Source organism: Rhinolophus sinicus, chromosome 17, assembly GCF_057876585.1.
Source record: "Rhinolophus sinicus isolate RSI-liver-muscle chromosome 17, RSI-T2T, whole genome shotgun sequence".
Taxonomy (NCBI): domain Eukaryota; kingdom Metazoa; phylum Chordata; class Mammalia; order Chiroptera; family Rhinolophidae; genus Rhinolophus; species Rhinolophus sinicus.
The window spans coordinates 46348219-46366045 of record NC_142517.1 but is presented as its reverse complement, the minus strand read 5'-3'; the positions used below and the strand labels follow the sequence as shown (position 1 = coordinate 46366045).

Here is a 17827-nt window from a genome sequence, read left to right as displayed (position 1 = left end):
AGATCCTTCATCTAACCCAGTTCCATTCTTGTGCCTCTTCCCGCTGGCTTCCCCAGTGCCATTTTTATTAAAGCCCCAGCTCATCCCACATTCAGCCGCATGACTTCTTACAGGCTTCAGAATAAATCACCACATTGCTCCGATCTTGGCTTCTCTGCCCTCGGCTTTCAATTAAATTTAGAATTGACTTTAAAGGTACAACCTCAATGTACATGGTTGAAAATGACCTTGTTTCCCCTTTCCCACCACCTGCGACTTCCTGCGCGGGGCTCTTATACTCCAGCTCCTGGTTCAAAAAGTAGAAACAGGAATTTGCTACATGCTCCTGTGGCAAACTATAAGTCTCAAGCTGTTTAAAGTCTTTAAAGTCCCATCCAAAAGGTAAAGTACACTCTGCAGAGAGAAATCTGGGGACCTGAATCTCTGGCTGCCTGTGTTCAGGAAGAGACACAGAAGGAGAGGAGGAAGAAGAAGAAGAAGAAGAAAAGAAGAAATTAAAAAAGAAACCTTTGAGCTAAACATTTATTTTGTTTAATTTCTACAGTTTGCATTCAGAATGATTAGTCTATAATACGCACCACTATTAAAGTAATTATATTAAATTAATATAAATGATCTCTGACAAGATTACAAGGACACCGAAGGGCACCAAAGCAGACTTAAACATCAAAACTGACTTTCATCTTTTGTCTTGTCATTTGGCTTCCCACTCTTAGCAAGGAATAGAGCACAGTAAGCAGCAGGTTTGGGCTGTTTAGAATTGGGGATGCTCCTGCCAATTTCTCCCTCCTCCCTTTGGAAAGCTTCACCAGTCAGAATGACCAAACTGGAAAACATTTCTTCCTCTGTTCAAATCTATTAATATTTTAAGGCACTTAGTTGTACCTAAAAGCGATGAGGTCCCTCCTAATTCGGAAGAGAAGAAGGAAAGAATGATTTGATTGCCTGAAAAAAAAAGATAAATCAAGATCTGGTAGGTATAAAGGATGTGCAAATTGACAGTGCTCTGCAAGTGTAACAGGCCAGTCTATTCATTCAATCATCAATTAGTTGTTGAGTATCTACCATGCATGAGGTTCCAAGGAGGCTGTACAGGTTTAAGATCTTGAGCCTTAGTTTTCTAGCCTCTAAAATGGGAATAGAGACCCCTTATTTAGAGTGTGCGAGAATTAAGTGAAAGAATAAATGTAAATCACTTAAAAGCCAGTTCTTGGCTCATAACAAATACTGAGGGAATCGCTTTATATAAAAATACAAAAGAAGTATTCCCAAAAGCTAAGGAGGTTACAGCCTATGATTTATTATTCTACAATGTGTACGAGTATGTTTTATCCTTTGATGCTAAAATTTGGATGGCTACACAAATTTAGCTATGCAAATCTCAGATCAAAATACTCTTCTATTGATTGGCTTTTAGAAAGATTTACCGAGAACGTGTGGGTACTTTGCCAAATAAGGAAGAAAGGGAAAAGGAATTAACACTTATTAACTCACTAAATGTGAGATCTCAATGATTTCTCATCTTTGTTCCCATTGAAATCTCATTAAATTCTAATTAATAGACAGGCATTAATAGTCTCAAGTCCTAGATGGAGATACTGAGGCTCAAAGAGAATCAATAACCTCCCCATAGCCAAAGAGGTAGAAAGTGGAGAGGATGGAATTGAAACCCGGTAATGTGGCTCTTGTCCAACATCACCAGCTGCCCCATCCACCGTTAGGTCCCATGGGGAGAACTCTTGAATTCTTACAGGAAACACAGCGATGTTTGGAATCTTCCGAAAGTAGAAGGGGAAATTTTTAAGAAGAAAAATATGGCAGTAATTAATTTCTTGCTCAATCTTCTGAATGGTAGTATTATAGTGTGATTCCTTCCTTTCCATTTAAACTCTTCTAGGTGGAAACTTTATTTTTCAGTTCTAAAAGATTACTGTTGACAGGGACAGTTTTGATATCTTTCATTCTCCTTCCTTTCTTTCAATAGCACTTATGCTTTTCTGGGGAAGGAAACCAAAGAAAAGTTTAAAACTAAACTGTGAATCAAAAAGTTAAGAAGGTTACACCAGACTGACTCTGTTTTGAAAGGCTACAGCCACCCCCTAGGTTAACTGATCTTTCCACACCAGCTCTCCATTTCACAGCCTTCCTGAAACGTCACTCTTCTAAGTGAACCGTTCCTGCTGTTAGCTGAACCTCCCTCCCTAGACTGCAGGAACAATGGTCATGGCACATGGAAGTTCAACCTAGAAGTTCAAATGCCTACTAAAGTTTTCTTTGCTGGGCAGTCCTAAGTAGACAGCTCCTTAGGATTTTAAAGGTGTTAAGGAGTTGTGTTCTTCTATTCTGTGCTTACTCCCTGATGATAGCATAGCTAGACCTCAATTGGTCAAAACGAGCTGATTAAAACCGAGTCACTCCACAGAAGGCCACATGGCTATACATAAGTAGAAATTTTTCTTCCCTGCCCTCCATTCTTCCTTCCTTTCCTTCTCTGTCTCCTTTGTACTTTCTAGAAATAATTGTTCTTTTTCTAGCTCCCAAAGAGAAGGCACGCCAGTTCGTTTCAACTTGGCAGTAGCCTAAACAGCTCCGTATCCTCTCAGTATAGTCTTTAAACTTCAAGGATGAAAAAGACTGAAGGGTGAAAAAAAAATACCCTGTGTAGCTAATAGAGAGAAGTTTATAGTTATTTATCACTCCAATAGTTGTGTGTGTTTATGTGTGTGTGTTAATATTCAAAACCTCAGAAACTGAACCCATCACTCATAGGGTATTGTTATTGGTCAAAGAAAGTTCTGGGAATTTAATAATTTCTTTATGTGTATGTCATTTCCTTTGGAAAACACTTTTACATGTACATGAGCTAGACCTAAATTATAACACCCATTTTGCAGATCAGGAAACTTGACTCAGACAGACCAAGATCACGGGGCTCATCAGGTGCAGGATCAGAATTCGAATGCTGGCATTTTTATTTCTAGTGGTTTTTTTGGTTGTCGTTGTTTTTCTTTTTTTCTTTTTTTACTGCACAAGGTTTATATCCTAGTTTCTGATATTTCCTCATGAAAATAAAAGTACCATTCTACAAATTGTGCCTTGCAGCTGCTGTCAGGAGCTGACTTTTAGGTAGAATGTACTATTGGCACACCCTGTTTAATACGACTTGTGGCTCCAAGCCATTGAAAGACACGTAGTGAAAGACTTGAAATCACCTTTTAATAGACTACAACCCTGGAAAAGTTATTTAACCTCTCTGATTCCGTTTCCTCACCTGCAAAACGGTAACAATATTGCCAGTCTCCTAGGATTTGTATAAGGCTTAAATAAATGACATCGGTGAAACACTCTGCCAGTAGATGGTACATGTTCAATAAGTGTTAGACTTCCTTTCTCCTGAAAAAAAAACCAAAAAAAAAAACAACACAAAAACTGTTGGAGTAACAGCTAGAGTTAGGAGAATAAGGTTAAGAAAAGTAGGGGTACTAGGATTCCCTCACCCTCCTCAAGGACACCCCACTTGCAGACCACAGCTCCCTCCCAACTATGGGACTCAGCTAGGAGGTAGGAGAGAGAGGTAAAGGCCAGATCACGGGAAGCCTTGTAGGCTGTGGGGTTAGGAGTGGCCTAATCAGAAAGGGATTTGAAGTTCTTTTTGTTCCTCCAACTCACCAAGCCTGTTCCTACCTCTGGGCCTTTGAACTTCCTGCTTCCTCTGCTTGAAACTGTTGAACCGCAGATGGTCACTTGGCTCATTCCCTTGCTGCATTCAATGCCACTCCTTCAAGAAGGCTATCTTTATCTGAATTAATTAAAATACTATTAATATCTCCCAAATTACTAGTCACTCCTCAACCTCCTAATCCCTTATCTTAATTGGATTTTTCATCAACATTTACCAACACCTGAAACTGTATTACATATTAATTTAATTATTGTCTATATCTTCCGCTAGAATGTAAGCTCCATAAGACAGGGACATTGTCTGCCTTGCTCTCTTGCTTCCCCAGCACCGAGAGAAGCACATGGTGAATATCAGGGGCTTAATAAGTAATGAGTGAATAAATGGAGATATTGTCATATAAATGAAATGATGTTATTCTCGGACCAGTTATTAGCATTGTGGATTCCTCAGACTGCCACGTTTACATCTGGTTTTAACTGCTAAGTGCAATTTTAGCATTACATTAGGATCCTTATAAAGATTAAAGCTAAATGACATAATCAAAGAAATTGTGGAAACAGTCTCTAAAAGAGGCACATTTCACTTAGAATAATGTTCCAGAATCAAGACAGCAGGGAGAACTTTAAAACAGAGATGGGAACTTGTCACCAACCTGCCACATTCTTCACTGGCAGCCCCTGCCCTGGACAATGCGCTAACGCTCCACTCGCAAGGACCTCAGGGTCTGTCAGAGCTCTTGCGTGACTCCAGCATCATCTACTATGAGGGGTACCTGTTCCCCTCATATTACACATGATTGTGTGTAATTACCACCTCTCGCTCTCACAAGTGTCCTGATTTGAGTAATGATATATATAGTCATCTTACCTATATGAGCGAATAACCCTTTTCGCTCGGCCTTCACTCTAACCAGACCCATCTGCCAGCACCTCTCCTAACAGGAGAGGCTCCTTTATACCTCCTTTGAGCACTTTTCCCTTAGCCTAGAATACCTTTTATTCTTCCTGATTCCAACTCTAATATCAACTCCTCTAGAAACGTTTTCCCAGGATTTTTTTCTCCAGCCTACTTTAGATTAGGCTAACATCCCAGGGCTTCTTTGTAATTGCCTGAAGAGCTTTTTGAAAATAAAGATTTCTAGGTTTCATCACCTAATGTTGGGATTTAACAAATCTAGAGTGGGGCCCAGGAAATCTGTTTGCCCCTCCTAAATGTTCCCACAACATCTTCTACATACTTCTACAGGTAACTCTCTTATGACCAATGTATTTATCTGTTTCCTTCAGGTGACTCTGAATTCTTTGAGGGAAGAAACCATGAATCTCACCTTTAGTGTGTCTCCAATGGCTGGAATCAGTACTTAATAAACTATACATAAACAAATGAGTAATAATGACAAATATTTACAGAGCACTTACTACGTACCAGGCACTGTTCTGTGTGTTTTTTGTGCATTAACTCACTATTTCAAAAAAGAAGGTTAGCCCTTAGGGGCATAATAGCCTGAATGATAAAGGACATTAAAGACATCAAGTTACTAAGAAACAGACTCACAGACACAGAGAACAAACTGATGGTTCCTAGATGGGAGGGGGGTTGAGGGATGGATGAGAAAGGTGAAGGGATTCGGAAGTACAAATTTGTAGTCGCACAATATTCACAGGGATGTGAAATACAGTATGGGGAATATAATCAATAATGTTGTAAAAATTATGTATGGTGTCAGATGGGTACTGGACTTATCAGAAGGATCACTTCATAAATTATATAACTAACCACTGTACACCTGAAACTAATATAAAATAATATTAATGTCAACTATAATTCATATATGTATATATACATACACATACAGAGGGTGCCGAAAAATGTAAAATGTATACACATCTTAAGAAAGGAAAAAGCTGTATTAAAATTGTAACACTCAATATATACCGATAACGAAAGATGAGTACAAGTCACGTTTGACTTCTGCAATTACAAGAGACCTTCAAAGTGGTTACTGTCAGTGTAATTTTAATACAGTTTTTTCCTTTTTCAAAATGTGCGTCCATTTTTTGGCACCCTCTGTATATATAGTCAGGATATAAAATACAGCGTGGGGAATATAGTCAGTGGTGTTGTAATAGCTGTGTACGGTGTCAAATGGGTAGCAGACTTGTTGGGGTTATCACTTTGTGAGGGGTGTAAATGTATAATCATTATATTGTTTTGTACACCTGACACTAATAATAAAATAAAAGTTACTAAGAATTAACTCTGAAAAGTGCAAAGTGTGACATCCAAATTTTTTTTTTTAAGTAAACATTTATCTTAGGACAGACTAAGTCTTGCAAGTCTTTCATAGTCCTACACACACAGAGGAGTGTTGATCGTTTCCTGGATGTGACCCAGTGTGCCTTGTAGGGGAACTTTGTAAGGATGACCGGAAATACCTATGATTTCATTCCTACTTCCAACATTTCTTGATTGTTTGTTCTCAGTTATCACATTGCACCTTCCAGGGTTTTATTTTCTACCTCAGACCGCTTTAACAAAACAGTTTCTATAATGCCTGGGGAAGAAAACAAGAGTGGCACTGCTTCACTCTTTTAACCTGAACCCTTCAACTCCAAAATTAAGTGCTCTCTGTGGACAGCCTATAAAATTAACGAGAGCTTATGAAGGGCTTGTGACCTACAAAGAGCTTAATGCATTTTAAATGTACAATTCTGGTAACGGTGTCAGATTATGCATTTCCAAATGGCAGCCGCAATCATGATTTAGAACAGATGGCCAAACCACAGGCAACAGAATCAACAGAATTTTCTGCCATCCCAAGAGGCTAACAGAATCCAACAGAAGTATCTGACATCACCTAAATTGGTAAACAGCTCAAAACAATCTTAATTAACAGTTTGCTGGAGCACTTAATGACAGAGAGCATGCCTCAGTAGAAATTGGTATTCTTAGGCAGCTCTCATATATTATTAACCGCATAAGAAGACGGTCTAATGCACTGGAAAAAACAGTCAAAATTAGGAATTAGGAAATCTTGGTTTTGGTCCAAACTCTGACACTGGTGAACTTGGGCAATAATTTGAACTTTCTGAACCTATTTACTAGTCTATAAAATTATGTCTAAGTTACCTTCTTTTAGCTTTAAATGCCTACCCAAGGCAATGGGGGAGGGGGAGTGTACGGTGGAACGTATTTTAACCTTAAAGGAGCACAATAAGAATCATGCAAACATTTTAGATTACGATAATGTAAAATTCATCTTTCAATATACAACAAGAGACTCAGTAGATAAAAGTTAACTACTGGTATTCATTCTGTCACCAGTTACTATGGCAGAGGATATTTGCTAGAAGTGCTATGCTTGCAGCATAGCAAACTATAGTGCCTACCGGTAAGGAAACTTTCTTAAATCAACAAAATCATGCAACATTGTCACAGTTAAGAAATGTTGAAATATATTTTTTTATGTGATCCTCCTTGGTTCTTCGTGTTGTCAGTCTTCTGGAATAGCCTTTGAAAAGAATGGGTAATCTTTCCAGCATTGTTTATTATCCAGTGAAAGAAACTCCAATAAGGACAGACTCCACAATTGAACCTCAGCAAGTAAGCTACAACACACTCACAAAAGTTGCAGCTTGAAATAATACAGAACTAGTTGGGTCTAGATGCCAACAGGAAATTTAACTCCATTTTTTTGCACCCTCCCTGTTTCTTTAACAGAATGTTTTTGAAAAGTTATAGTATGTATGTATTTTGTGGAAATGATGGAAGAAGAGAGGAGAGAAGACGAAAAGGGAAAGGGTAGGAGAAGGGGACAAAATTAAGCTCCCGGGAAGGAAGCCCACTGCTTCTCAAGTTACCGTTTGTAAACCCTTTACCCGGTTCTGTTTGGGCTATTGTCCTGGGTAAATCATCCATTGAAAATCAAGCTCTTCAGCTCATTATATATTCTTCATTTGAGGTGACCAGAACTATTTCCTGAAACCTGGTTTGGGTACTAATTACCTGCTCAAACACCTTGTAAATACCTCCGTGGATTTGTCATAGGAAAATTTCACTTTTTTTATTTTTCTTAAATTGAGCACGCTTATTGCAAGTTCCCCTTTCAACTTCCTACGTAGTCGTGACAAGAAAGCCGCCTGAGCAGAAGAGCCTTCTGCTTCTCTGGTTACCGTGAAGTGACTGACGCTCACTTCTCAGCTACCCCAAAGCAGAGCTTGCAGCTCTGGCTCAATTGTGGAGAAATGTTTACCAAAGTCAGCCACGTATTTCTATTCAGAGAAGTGAGCTGCTTTTTTCTTCTGCAGGCCTCCCTCCCTCTGCAATGAGGCAAGAGCCCCTTTTTACAAATACCCGAAAAACTTGTACAAAAGAGACTGGTACTGGCAGACAGTTCTTTCCCTTTATATTTTAAAATAGCTGTTACGGGTAGCCTCCCTCTGCTTTTAACGAAGCCTCCAACAATAAAAACCCTTAAACTCATAGCATATATCTTACCATAGTGATAGGATTGTATTTCCATCAATTTTGAAACTAAAAAGAATATATTTTCCTGGGGGAAAATGTGCATTTATGTATTTCTAATTGATCCAATCCAAAATCGTGTTGTCTTTTCTTTCCTTCCCGCATCTAAATAAATTTAGGTCCAAAAGCACGCATATAGGTGTCATCTTTAAGAAAAATAATCAAATAAAGCCAGAAAATCATGGAATAAAACCGCACCGAAAGAACCAATATAAGTCAATATTTTAAATACACAGTACTTAAATCTTTTTATCCCTGGGGGGTGGGGTGGGGAACAGAGACTGGAAATTCATCGATTTCATTCTCAGTCAATTGCATCCCGACTAGGCAAGTTGGGTTTTTTCCCCCGGTTCCTTGAGAAAGCGGAAGGTGAGGACTGTCTCTACGTGGCACTGTGGTATAAGTGACCGCTGTTGTGGAGGAGAAAAGCCCATGAAGCTTAAAAATTTTGCAAAGAGAAAACAATCCTCCTGCAGACCACAGTAAATAAAATAACAGCAGTGGGGTGATTTGCAACCATGTAACAGGGCTTTTGTCTGGGTCTATTTCTCTGTGCCTTGAGGGTTTCTGTGTTCCTTCTCTGCAGGATCTCAGTGTTTCGCCCCTCCATTACAAAGGCCCAGGGCTTGAGCCCCTCCTCCAGCTGTTCACCCCCAATCTTGCCCATGCTGAGGCTTACTTACAGCAGACTGAAGAGTTCCAGTGGGGTGCAGGGCACTGCAATTTAGGATTTCTGCAGTACGGGGTGAATTTTCAAGAGTGCATCAGAGAGGGGAGCCAGACTTAAAAATAGCCTTTACTCATCCTATTAACCATTTCATTGCTGAACTGGTTTTTAAGGCAGGGCCAGCAAGCTTTTTTTTTTCCTCCAACAAACACCAAAATTGCTAACAGCTGCCTGTGACAGTTTGTATAAAGGCAACACTTCTCCACGTCTGTGCTAACAGCTGAATAAATGTTATGAGCCATCGCAGAAAGAACTATCAAAAAATTGTTGTATTCTTCTCTATGCTATGTTTGAGGATGGAAAAGAAGGGAAGGGATTAGAGAAGTAGAGGGATAGTTGGAGTGAAAGAGAAGGGAAAGACAAATCCTGGTGAATAGAGGAGGGAAGAAGGTCTTGTTCTGGTTTGTATTGATCTTATTTAAGCATGAGGAGCACTGATGAGTCTGTGATTATTTTAATGACCATGAAACCTGTGCATTCAAAGAGATAAATGAAGCTATGTAATCACCTCCTAAGTAATATCAAAGCACCCATAAAAGGACTAGGGGGAGGAGCATCAGTGTATAGTAGTATTTACATCAGACAGGGCACGGCAGGCAAAGGTAAACCCGGGTTGAAGTCTTTCCTGGGAGAGGAGAGCCTCAAACTGGATACTTTATGGCCAGGACCTTAGGCAAGGAAAGGTGAGGCATTGAAGCAATAGTCGTTTCTATTTTGGGGCTTTGGCAAGGAAAACACTGATGTTGAAGTAGTTTATAAAGCAAGTAAAACTTTGGAAGTCCAACAACACTGAATGTGCAGAGTAGACAAATAGCATCAGAGGTTGTGTACCAAGTGAGGGTTTTTGTGAGAATATGCTTTCCATTTTGAAAAATAATGAAAATACACTTGGTTCAATCAAAAGACAAATTTCTGATAATCTTCAATAATATGACATTAGTGTAATGTGACATTATAACATAATGTGATGGCTTACCTAAGGGGTGATACTAAGAAATAGGAGACACTGACACTGCCCTCGAGGCTAATGAGAAAGAGAGGACCTCCCTCCCCACAAAGATGACTAGCAATCTGATGTTGTTTAATATGAGCGGTAATTAGTTGATTACCAACATTTGTGATTTTAATGAACTTTCACATTTCACAAACTAGTACAGCTAAGAGGAAGAGCCTCAACTCTGGGATCTGCAGACCTGGTTTCCCTTCTTAGTTCTTCCACTTGTTAGTTGTCTAACTCAGGAAAAATTGTTTGATGTTTCTAGGCCTCAGTTTTCTCATCTGGAAAATGGAGATAACATCCTTTGTCTCCTCAGGTTGCTCTAAGGATTAAAAAAGATAATAAATGGAAAGCACCTGGCTAATATGTAGGCAGGTGCTCAATCATAATAGTTATTATCATTAATTGCATTACTCTAAATACATAACAAATTCTTCAGGAAATTCTTTGTGAACCCCTTGGTGAATCCTTTGTAAAACCTAATTTTTTTAAAAAAACTTTTTTTAAGCCCTTCAATCCATGAGGCTTCTGATCACAAATTTGTCATTAATCAAGCTCTGCTACCAGTAGGGTTGCCAGATGAAAAAAACAGAACACCCAGTTTGATGAACAACAAATATTTTTTAGTATAAGTATATCCCATGCAATATTATACTAAAAAAATTGTTTGACTGAAATTCAAATTTAACGGACCATCCTGTTTTTTGTGTGTTTTTTTTCTAAATCTGGCAAATTAACTAAAACAGTAAAGACCTGAGTATATTTAAGTCCTAATTCGTTTAGCCCAAGTCCCTACTGAGGGAACAGGAAAGGAATCCTTCTTTCAGAAAGCTTTTAAAAATTAATGTGATATTGTTATTAACATTTGTTAAATATTCAGAACATAACTTGTCAATACAAGAGGGGAAAATAACTGCTATTTTTCCATTTTACAGTTCAGCAAGCGGCTTTTGGTTTTTAATAGTCCCTCCCCCAAATCATGGCAATGAGCTGCTTCTTGGTCCCTTTGGCCAGTTCTGAGCTGACTGCTTAGTGGTCCTGAAGGAGTTCTGTTTTGCCTTCCCTTTTTTCAGGGCAGGGCTCCACAGAAACTTGGTTATGCCAACAGACCTGTGGAGCTGATAGGTTTCTAATACCCAAATTGAGATGCTTTGTCAAAAGGAATGGCCCTTTCCAGTACAGTGGGATTAGGTAGTTAAGGGAAGATGGACATCTAGGAAATGTTTAGGTCAATGGAGTAAATGTAACGCGAATGGTCCTAGGAACATATCTATGACATTTTGCATCTGCTTAATTAACACTTGGTATTCCTTTGTTATTTTATGCCTTCCAAATAGGGTGACAAGGTGAAGGCCTATCACAGTACAAGAAAATTCAGAAACTTATATCAAACAATAAAGTTAATGTTAGAAGCATGAGCTTTGAACTCTTAATTCCATGAGACACTACCGACGTGTAGCGAATGTTAATAAGGATTTCTGACTTCACTTTGTCAACAAAAGACACCATACTAAAGTTTGCTTTCACACGTATTTACTTGGCTTTGTGGTAACATGGTTGATAAGACACACGCTTACATATAAATTCAGGTATATTATTCACTGAGATGAAAAAGAAAAAAGGATTTCAAAAATAACTTTAAATGGGAATGTTGTTTTAGTGTTTAAAAACGTTATAAAAGTTTTAAAGTTGCAGTTTTCGCTCCACTCTATTAATAAAGTTCCCTTATCCATCGCTGATGCAGAGGTGTTCTTAAGTTTTAAAATGTTATGATACCCCAACATTTGCTCAAATGCCATAAATCTCTTTAACCATTTCTAAGTAAATTTTGAGGACTGGTTGGTTTTGAAAACTCTGTAGATGCTATTAACCTACTAAAGTCCTTATTTCACCTTAATTTAGAGTTTGAAACAATGTAACAAAAAAAAAATTGTGAAAGCAAACAGAAAGCCAAAAGAAGGTTAGAACAGCGCATTTTCTTTGATGGGCAGAGAAAAATCATGGGTAATTCAGGCCAGTTGGTTTCCAGAGAACTCCAGCTATCAGAATGACTTTGTTGGGAGCAGCCGCTCAATGGTCCTGGCCATTACACGTCAATCTGTCAAACCAACAAACAAAAACACCACAGGCTTTAGCACAAATGGCATATGACAAATGCAGATGTGCCTCTCAAAAGAATCCTTTGCTTTTTAAACACCTGCAAGAATTCCAAAACAACTGGCATGCCTTCCACTCTGCCATAGCCACTCTCCTGACCCTGAGTGCGGAGTGGTAAAGGAAAAATGCCTAGAATGTACAGTATTCCATTCCCATTTGGAAGAGCAGCAGGGGGCTCATGAGAAACAAGTACAGTGTTGATATCACAATGCCATGCACCTGCTTTGGATGTAAAAAGAAAGAGTTTATTACAGAAACTGCAGCATTTTTTTTTCTATCTCATTAAGTAGTCGTGAGCAAATTCAAGTGTGTTTCCCTTTTATTAGGTTAACCCATGCTGAATTAAAAGGACCTACCGAGAGTTTTTCCTTTTTTTCTCCCCCCAACAGGTATATTGTCTTCCTTTCACAATTTAATTGCTTTCCACATTTTGGTTTAGGCAGATGAGTAATTTGCAGTACTGTTGTAAAGTAGTAGCATTTCTCAGCTACTTCATAGCCAAAAAATAAAATTTAGTTTATACTTGTATAGGCTTTTTTTTTTTTTAATTTTCAAAAGACAAGCATCCTTAAAATACCTTTCTATTTGATGAACACTTTTATGTCTAGAAAATATATTACAAAAGAGACACAATTGATTCCTAGGGAATATTCTCACTGTGTGAATTTTAGCTGGTCTCTTTTGAAGTGTCATCCTTATAACACCAGTACTATGAAACAATGGCCAACATAAATTTTTTTAAGGTTAACAGTGGGTAGAGGAAAATGTCACTTTAACCCAGCAATTTGTTTGCCAGAGTCAGTCCTTTGATAGTATTTTTGATCTCTTCCTTAATAACAATCTGTTCTAAGACATATACATAGTTACCGACTAGAATCTCTTGGGTTAGTCGTCAAACTATAAATATAGATAGGCCACTACTATGTTATCAGAAAGAATGTCAGCGAGAGCAGGCTGCCCAGTAGCAAATTACAAAGTTTGGGCTCCCAAGAATGAGATGCGTTGTTTGCTCTTGCACACTGCAGCTGCCTCCCCTCCCCCCCTCCTTTTTTTGGTGGTTTATTACACACAAGCCACCAATGAATGGGAACCGCTGTTTTACAGTACACCACACTCACAGGACTTATCACTAGGCCTACCACAGATTTGACTGATCAACAGCAGGGCACCGCCATCATAATTCTTCCTAGAAACAGGAGCATAAAAAGGGGTTTGTTGGAGGTTGGCTGGGTCTGCAGAGAATCCTGCCCGAAGGGCTTGCCGATGCCATCACTAGCTGTTATGGTCTTTGGCCTAATAAGGTACAGAAACAAAGATTGTTCACTTATTCAAGAAGACGAAAGCCCCAGAATGATGGAAAGTAGAGGCAGCAGGGCACACATCCAAGTGGGATTAAGGCCACAAGTGCAACTTTATAGGGCTGTCTGGGTGGCAGAATAAGGACCTGCAGCTGAAAATCCAGTGCAAACAGAATTTATTATATGTCATTCATAGTTAGAGGTGGCTGTCATTAGGAGTTAAATTGTTGCATTGTGTCCAACTGATTTTGATAAGCATTTTTGTGAGCTTCTTATATGTTACCGTAACTCAAAAACAGAGGCAAAAGGTAAATGACAGTTGATAAATAAAATGATTTAGTGGTATCTAAGCAATATATATATATATGGAAAACACCATGGTGCTTCATTTTATTTTTCCGTTCTCTGCTTTAAAGTTCTCTGCTCGTGTGTCTGTCACGTTTTTTAATTGTAAATTCTAGTATTTCTCTGATTGCAGTAAAATTTTACAATTTGCATCTCCTCGAGTTTTTCAGACTTTCAGATAAACATCAACAAAATGAATCCACCTATTTCGCAACAAAGAAAATACACTAACCCTGTTTTATATAAGAGAAAGTTTTAATTTGGAAAAGTCGTTTGCCTCTATCCTAAAGTCATTGAATGAGCTAGCTGAGAATAAAATTCTGGAGTTAAAACTTTTAGTCTTTTCATCACACTTTCCCAGTGTTGGGAATATAGCAAGATTAGCAACAACAATATACTAGGATAGTAATTTTTTTCTCTGTTCTTGGATCCCAAGTAATGCTGGAATTAGAAACATGGGTATTAAAAAGGTATTCCCACAATGAGCCCTGCATGTTTTGAAGTCATTGTCTCCTGTCTGAAAGACAGAGGACTACTCAGCTGAGGCTTCATTGTATATAAAAGAACTCGATGTCCTAAGATCACAAGAACTTAGTCAATTTAATTGGCTTTATTATGTATTTGCATTTAGTGAAGTTTTGATTATCCTCACTATTTAATAGGCCATGACAGGGTTGGAGAGTGTGGTATAGAGGAGTGTAGGTATCAGTCTTACTAGAGCCAGATCAGAGTTAATCAACGGTGTGCCATCTGGGAAGAATAAAAGTTAGATGTGGCAGTTTTTCAAATAATATTCTCCTACATAGTCAAATAGCAAGTAATCCTCTCTATGCCCTCTCCCACACCATGTTTTATTTGTCCCAAATTCAAACCACTTAGGCAACTAAGATTGGTGTCATAATTTTAATATTATCTTAAGCACCTAGGACATTGCCAGGCTTACTATTTTAGTTCATCTTTTAGTATATTCCTTTGTATCTCTTGACTCACGCCCCCTTTGGCAGCACATAAACATGTAGCTGCCTGATGCCTGTTTCAGAAATCAGAACTGTCTTATTGTGACATAAAGACCACTGTATTTGAAAAGCTATTCTACATCAGATGGAAGCACTTGAGGTAGGACAGTGTGAAACTGGGTTAAACTCATTCTCCTCTGAACTCGGTTACTTGCTAGCTATCTGAACTTACACAGTTTACTAAACTTCTCTGAGCTTCATTTTGGACATTTATAAAATGGGAATATATTTTATGCCTGCCCCTTCTGCGAGCCTTGTTTTATATTCAAGGATATTAGCAGTTGCTTTGAAACAGAAACACCTGAAAAGAGCTGAAATAATCATCAATAGGAAAATGGTTAAAGAAATTGTGACCCTACTCTACTGTGGCATAGCATGCAGTCATTACAAAGAGTGAAATAGATCTATCTGTGTCATAAGTATGGTCTCCCTGACATATTACGAAGTGAAAAAAGACACAGTAAAATCTGATTTGTTTAAAAAAACAAAAACAAAACAAAAAACTTGGTGTATATCCATCAGAGTAGATAACCCTTATAAAATGCTTACTCCGTGCCAAGCAGCACTCTAAGCAACTCACATATAAATTCACTTAATCCTTACAATAACCCAATGAGAGAGTACTGTTTTCAACCCCACTTTTACAGATGAGAAAACTGAGCTCATACACGTAGCAGGTCGCAGAGGCTGGGATTCAAAGCTTGACTGTCTAGATCCAGAGTCTATGTTATCTATCTATCTATCTATCTATCTATCTATCTATCTATCTATCTATCTATCATCTATCTATCTGTCTATCTATCTATCTATCTATCTATCTATCTATCTATCTATCTATCTATCATCTACTATATCATTTATCTATCTACCCTCTATCTAACTATCTTTCCATCTACATAGACATCTTTTTATCTGGGATCCGGAAGGATGTACACTTCTGGGGAAATGATAAAGAGAACTTTCACTTTTTATTCTATACATCACTTTCCCTTCTACTTCTATAAATTTCTGTCTTGTTTGCACTGCCATAGGCAAGTTTAGAACTATGGTACTGGGGATATCTGACACACGGCAGCAGGAGTTATAAAGGAAAAGTTGTCTTTAAGTGGGTACTGAAAGCAATGTCAATAATTTACTCTGTGTGGAGCCTTAAATATGAATATTGTTTGTATCTGAGGGCAGGAGGTATGACACTTTTCCTTTTCATTTTAACATCTTTCTCTTTTGATAGCACCTACATCTCCTCTATGAGCACTCAAAAGTTTTGTTTACTACTGAAAGGAACCTATGTAACAGAACAAAGTTGAACTGAAATTAAATATATGGTTCTAGAGAATTAACCAGTACTTTATCCAACATGCTTAACCAGCCACTGATGAGAATGAGTGCCTCTATTACCCTTGCAAACACTTCCATCCATCCACATTATTTGCTTATATTTCATTCTAGTTTGGTGTTTATTTCAACCCTTTTCCCCTGTAAAATACTCCTTTGGCCTGGATTTCTAAGCTTTAGTTCTAGGATTTAATTTCCACTTGACATGAAGTTTCATAGTAGGATGATGGACGCTTATACGAACACTCTATTCCTGGACTCTTGTGCTTTCACATCACAAACATTTGTATTAGTTTACTATTTTGATTATTACAGATGACTCTGATGTTTCTAGAATGTATTTGGTGTGCGTTTATTCCCTGCTTCTTTGCCTTTTAGTATCTTTTTCAAAAATTCTGAGGTTGTTCATGCAATGGGCTGATACTTCCTGATTTCAATATATCTCTGTGGGCATTTCAATATACAGAGGGTGCTAAAAAAATGTATACACTTTTTAAGAAAAAAACTATTAAAATTGTAATACTCAAGGGGGTGGCTGGTTAGTTCAGTTGGTTAGAGTGTAATGCTCGCAACAACAGGGTTGCCGGTTTGATCCCCGCATGGGCCCCTGTGAGCTGCGCCCTCCACAACTAGACTGAAACAACTACTTGACTTGGCACTGATGGCTCCTGGGAAAACACACTTAAAATAAATAAAAGTTTAAAAAATAAATTGTAATACTCAATAAATACCAAAAGATGAATACAAGTCACGGTTGACTTCTGCAATTACAAGAGATGCTCAAAGTGGTTACCATGAGCGTCCAGACATGTCTGAGGACGGTGAACTACTGCTTGAGCAACGTTGACCAAAATGTCCACTTGTATACATTATTTTTGGTACCTCTGGTATTTAAATATATTCCTAAACTTTCATTCACTTGCATAAGCATGAAAAGCATGAATGTAGGGCTTCTGAATGGCAGAATTCAAAATAAAAAAATGTTAGTTTTTTGTCTCTTAAGCTGAAGAGTCATTCACTTAAAAGTACATTTTTAAGATGCAGTCTTTATGTGTAACTCTATAATGGAACTCTGGTAACAAGTGACACATAAGTGACCCATGAAATATCTTTGAAAAGAATGACTGATTTGTACACCTGAAACTGATATAATGTTGTATGCTAGCTATATTTTTTTAAAAATAAACCTTTAAAAAAGATGTAAAAAAAGAATGACTGATTTTCCATAAGTCTTAATTTTAATATTTGAAATATTATTTCATAAATTTGAGAACTAGATATCCAGATGAGAATAACTGAGGAATGCAGAAGCACCTAGATCCAGGAATAATGTAGTGTGAGAAACAGTAGATTCCTCACACTTACTCCTCTTCACTGAATTTTAACTTTAGAAAAAAACATTTTTATTACTAGTAAAATGCTTTCATGCACTTATGATGACAGTATTTCCTGAATGAAGAAAGCTATAGAATGGCCTATTAAAACAGATAATAGGAGTGGCAGGTTAACTCAGTTGGTTAGAGCGTGGTGCTGATAACACCAAGGTTGCCGGTTCAATCCCTGCATGGGCCACTGTGAGCTGCGCCCTCCTTAAAACAAAACAAACAAACAAAAATAACAACAACAAAACAATATTAGGACTCATTTGGTGTTATTCTAGAAGCTTTCTTTTAAATTCATTAAATAGTATTTTGTGGTACACTGTACAATCTCACCTCTCTACCTTTCTTCTCCACCTGGAATATG

The 17827-nt window shown here is 37.9% G+C and overlaps 1 long non-coding RNA gene across 21 annotated transcripts in view; it reads right to left on the bottom strand.

Moving 5' to 3' along the window:
• The window catches only part of LOC109450257 (uncharacterized), a 626489-nt gene that overhangs the window by 7258 nt on the left and 601404 nt on the right, over positions 1-17827 (bottom strand). For 13 of the 21 annotated variants that reach the window (XR_012494921.2, XR_016019837.1, XR_016019840.1 and 10 more), the window contains 2 exons: positions 13227-13380; positions 11442-12309 (listed from right to left, as the gene is read on the bottom strand). This is a non-coding gene — a long non-coding RNA (uncharacterized LOC109450257). Of the gene's footprint in view, positions 1-507; positions 3394-3684; positions 3800-11441; positions 12310-13226; positions 13381-17827 lie in introns of those variants that run through there. The other 8 variants (XR_012494933.2, XR_016019850.1, XR_016019845.1 and 5 more) reach the window with 7 other exon arrangements.